This window comes from Pleurodeles waltl, chromosome 4_1 (genome assembly GCF_031143425.1).
Source record: "Pleurodeles waltl isolate 20211129_DDA chromosome 4_1, aPleWal1.hap1.20221129, whole genome shotgun sequence".
Lineage (NCBI taxonomy): Eukaryota > Metazoa > Chordata > Amphibia > Caudata > Salamandridae > Pleurodeles > Pleurodeles waltl.
The window spans coordinates 56,044,996-56,049,719 of NC_090442.1; the positions used below are offsets into that span (position 1 = coordinate 56,044,996).

Below are 4,724 nucleotides of genomic sequence, written 5' to 3' on the forward strand. Positions count from 1 at the left end.
TATGCTTTTGTCTACATCAAGTCCTGAATTTAAACACAGCTGTCTGGCTTTGCTCTTAGAGCTCTCGCTTTGCCTGCGTGACATGATCTATCTCAACATTTCTATCTTCTCTCATCTCTTCACCTCTAGTCATTTCCACCAATAGGACTGGAAACGGGACACAAAGCCTTCTACTTTAACCACAGGCGTACTGAGGGCCAATAAAAGGCACAGAAGCATTTCTTGATCCGGGGCTGAGAACTGCATGCACAGGGACCTCGTGGCGCAACGGTAGCGCGTCTGACTCCAGATCAGACGGTTGCGTGTTCAAATCACGTCGGGGTCACTCTTTGACATTTTTTTCCCCACCAAGTCTATATCTCTGACTTCTAAAGCAAAGCCAAAAGAAGGGCGCTTTGCATTGGCCGGAATCGAACCCGGGCCTCCCGCGTGGCAGGCGAGAATTCTACCAGTGAACCACCAATGCTTCACTTACATAGGCTGAGCAGAGAGCCCTGCCGTAGACAGTAGTGATGAGGCCCATGCATTCGCATGGGACACCTATGAACAAAGTTTGCATGGCAAGCCTTGGACTGCCAAACGTTCACATGCTGATGGCAGGAATCAGATGCAGGAGACTGAAACTATGAATGTTTCTGCTTTTGCTAAGGACAGTGGTTTGGGGCCAGTGTTGTGCTTGACAGAGCACGACATCAGCCTGCTCTCTGGCTGCTCCCGGGAGAAGTGGCTGACAGAAAGCACCCTCCAGACCACCAGCAATCTTGTGTTTCACAACATGCCACTGTCACTGGACTTTCCTTCTGGGAAAGCCTAGTCACTGACCTGGCCAGATTCCCTGTCCTCCCCAAAATCCTGGGGAGAAACGGGCAGAGTTCTGCGCCCTGCGCCCTCTTTCGCGTCCCTAACGCGCTCCCAACGCGCCCTACAGCCCTGGTCGGGCTCATACCACTGGGGCCTCTGCCGAGGAGGAGCCCCGGAAGCCTAGGGCCAGGCCTATTGCACAGGCATCTTAGACCAGGCCATTCCGGGATTGCTGTGTTTCACGTCCTGCCCTTCAACACTCCTGGGAGGGCTTTCCCTGAGAACCCTCATGTCTCTGCCCTCCCAGGAGGCTGTGGTTCTATGCAAAATAGGGGGTGCACCACGGGCCGTCCCCTTTCCTCTCCCTCGCCAATATCTTTCACCAAAGCTGAGCCCTGCAGGTAAATGTATCTATCTGGCTGAGGGGCCAGGGAGGGCCTTTGCCTGCAGTCTTACAAGCCAGAGTGCAGAGAAGGCAGCAGCTCTGGGACCGGGACTCTGCTCAAAGACATATCTAACATGCCACAGTGGAGCTGAGATGGGCAAGACACGTGTCTCACAGGCAGGCAGCACAACAAGACAGTGGCAGGAAACTATGCTAACAAGGAAAGAGAAAAGTCACGTGTCTCGTGGCCTTCCCACCATTAGACAGTAGTCTGCGCAAGAAAACATCCAACAGTGACAGGACAACCAAGCAAATGACAAACGCTGTGCTGAATAAAGTCATCTTACATGACATTTCGTACAAAGGCCCAGATCATGGGGATGATCGCGCAGAAGCAGCAAGTATCAGAGCCACTGAACCTGAGGTGAGTTACACGAGGAGAAAGGGCGACTTGGGGACAGGGGCTAGGGGCTCAGGGAACAGCTACCACAATGCAACCTCGGGTGTGGGGATGCCACTCATTGCGGGTACTGCCCTGGGATTTCCTTTTAGAAAGAATCGCTGGTTAAAGTGTAGTGCACAAAAAACCCAACTCCTCGATTACACTATTAGATAACATCCTTTAACTGCCCCACCCACCCTGTGTGAGTCTCACCCACTTCCCGCCTGCTCCCTCTAGTCTGAGAGTTGTATCTCCACAAAAAACACACAGTGGGGCTCAATGAGCTGCTCATGTCTGACATGGACACCTAAGCAGTGCTGGATTCACAACCTGAAAGCCTGCAAAGGAAAGTGTGCCCGGCAGAAGATAAGCTGCCTGGCAACTCAGAACCTTCTTCTAAGAGAAGTAAGACATGTCACAATGGAGTCTAAGCCTACCTGTCTTATGCCAGGACCTTAGAGCTGCAGGCAGAAGCACAAAGGTAAAAACATATATTGAGTCCCAACACGCTCACTGCGGTGGTTGGTCTCTGTGGCGCAATCGGTTAGCGTGTTCGGCTGTTAACCGAAAGGTTGGTGGTTCAAGCCCACCCAGGGACGTATGCTTTTGCCTACATCAAGTCCTGAATTAAAACACAGCTGTCTGGCTTTGCTCTTAGAGCTCTCGCTTTGCCTGAGTGACATGCTCTATCTCAACATTTCTATCTTCTCTCATCTCTTCACCTCTAGTCATTTCCACCAATAGGACTGGAAACGGGCCACCAAGCCTTCTACTTTAACCACAGGCGTACTGAGGGCCAATAAAAGGCACAGAAGCATTTCTTGATCCGGGGCTGAGAACTGCATGCACAGGGACCTCGTGGCACAACGGTAGCGCGTCTGACTCCAGATCAGAAGGTTGCGTGTTCAAATCACGTCGGGGTCACTCTTTGACATTTTTTTCCCCACCAAGTCTATATCTCTGACTTCTAAAGCAAAGCCAAAAGAAGGGCGCTTTGCATTGGCCGGGAATCGAACCCGGGCCTCCCGCGTGGCAGGCGAGAATTCTACCACTGAACCACCAATGCTTCACTTACATAGGCTGAGCAGAGAGCCCTGCCGTAGACAGTAGTGATGAGGCCCATGCATTCGCATGGGACACCTATGAACAAAGTTTGCATGGCAAGCCTTGGACTGCCAAACGTTCACATGCTGATGGCAGGAATCAGATGCAGGAGACTGAAACTATGAATGTTTCTGCTTTTGCTAAGGACAGTGGTTTGGGGCCAGTGTTGTGCTTGACAGAGCACGACATCAGCCTGCTCTCTGGCTGCTCCCGGGAGAAGTGGCTGACAGAAAGCACCCTCCAGACCACCAGCAATCTTGTGTTTCACAACATGCCACTGTCACTGGACTTTCCTTCTGGGAAAGCCTAGTCACTGACCTGGCCAGATTCCCTGTCCTCCCCAAAATCCTGGGGAGAAACGGGCAGAGTTCTGCGCCCTGCGCCCTCTTTCGCGTCCCTAACGCGCTCCCAACGCGCCCTACAGCCCTGGTCGGGCACAGCCCTGGTCGGGCTCATACCACTGGGGCCTCTGCCGAGGAAGAGCCCCGGAAGCCTAGGGCCAGGCCTATTGCACAGGCATCTTAGACCAGGCCATTCCGGGATTGCTGTGTTTCACGTCCTGCCCTTCAACACTCCTGGGAGGGCTTTCCCTGAGAACCCTCATGTCTCTGCCCTCCCAGGAGGCTGTGGTTCTATGCAAAATAGGGGGTGCACCACGGGCCGTCCCCTTTCCTCTCTCTCGCCAATATCTTTCACCAAAGCTGAGCCCTGCAGGTAAATGTATCTATCTGGCTGAGGGGCCAGGGAGGGCCTTTGCCTGCAGTCTTACAAGCCAGAGTGCAGAGAAGGCAGCAGCTCTGGGACCGGGACTCTGCTCAAAGACATATCTAACATGCCACAGTGGAGCTGAGATGGGCAAGACACGTGTCTCACAGGCAGGCAGCACAACAAGACAGTGGCAGGAAACTATGCTAACAAGGAAAGAGAAAAGTCACGTGTCTCGTGGCCTTCCCACCATTAGACAGTAGTCTGCGCAAGAAAACATCCAACAGTGACAGGACAACCAAGCAAATGACAAACGCTGTGCTGAATAAAGTCATCTTACATGACATTTCGTACAAAGGCCCAGATCATGGGGATGATCGCGCAGAAGCAGCAAGTATCAGAGCCACCGAACCTGAGGTGAGTTACACGAGGAGAAAGGGCGACATGGGGACAGGGGCCAGGGGCTCAGGGAACAGCTACCACAATGCAACCTCGGGTGTGGGGATGCCACTCATTGCGGGTACTGCCCTGGGATTTCCTTTTAGAAAGAATCGCTGGTTAAAGTGTAGTGCACAAAAAACCCAACTCCTCGATTACACTATTAGATAACATCCTTTAACTGCCCCACCCACCCTGTGTGAGTCTCACCCACTTCCCGCCTGCTCCCTCTAGTCTGAGAGTTGTATCTCCACAAAAAACACACAGTGGGGCTCAATGAGCTGCTCATGTCTGACATGGACACCTAAGCAGTGCTGGATTCACAACCTGAAAGCCTGCAAAGGAAAGTGTGCCCGGCAGAAGATAAGCTGCCTGGCAACTCAGAACCTTCTTCTAAGAGAAGTAAGACATGTCACAATGGAGTCTAAGCCTACCTGTCTTATGCCAGGACCTTAGAGCTGCAGGCAGGAGCACAAAGGTAAAAACATATATTGAGTCCCAACACGCTCACTGCGGTGGTTGGTCTCTGTGGCGCAATCGGTTAGCGCGTTCGGCTGTTAACTGAAAGGTTGGTGGTTCAAGCCCACCCAGGAACGTATGCTTTTGCCTACATCAAGTCCTGAATTAAAACACAGCTGTCTGGCTTTGCTCTTAGAGCTCTCGCTTTGCCTGCGTGACATGCTCTATCTCAACATTTCTATCTTCTCTCATCTCTTCACCTCTAGTCATTTCCACCAATAAGACTGGAAACGGGCCACCAAGCCTTCTACTTTAACCACAGGCGTACTGAGGGCCAATAAAAGGCACAGAAGCATTTCTTGATCCGGGGCTGAGAACTGCATGCACAGG

General features: G+C 52.3%; 2 non-coding genes across 2 annotated transcripts; one reads left to right on the forward strand and one right to left on the reverse strand.

Moving 5' to 3' along the window:
• Positions 1-2,153: 2,153 nt before the first annotated feature.
• Positions 2,154-2,227, forward strand: TRNAN-GUU (transfer RNA asparagine (anticodon GUU)). Its single transcript has one exon. It is a non-coding gene; the product is annotated as a tRNA-Asn (tRNA).
• A 396-nt stretch (positions 2,228-2,623) lies between these two features.
• Positions 2,624-2,694, reverse strand: TRNAG-GCC (transfer RNA glycine (anticodon GCC)). The gene has a single exon. It is a non-coding gene; the product is annotated as a tRNA-Gly (tRNA).
• Positions 2,695-4,724: the final 2,030 nt, after the last annotated feature.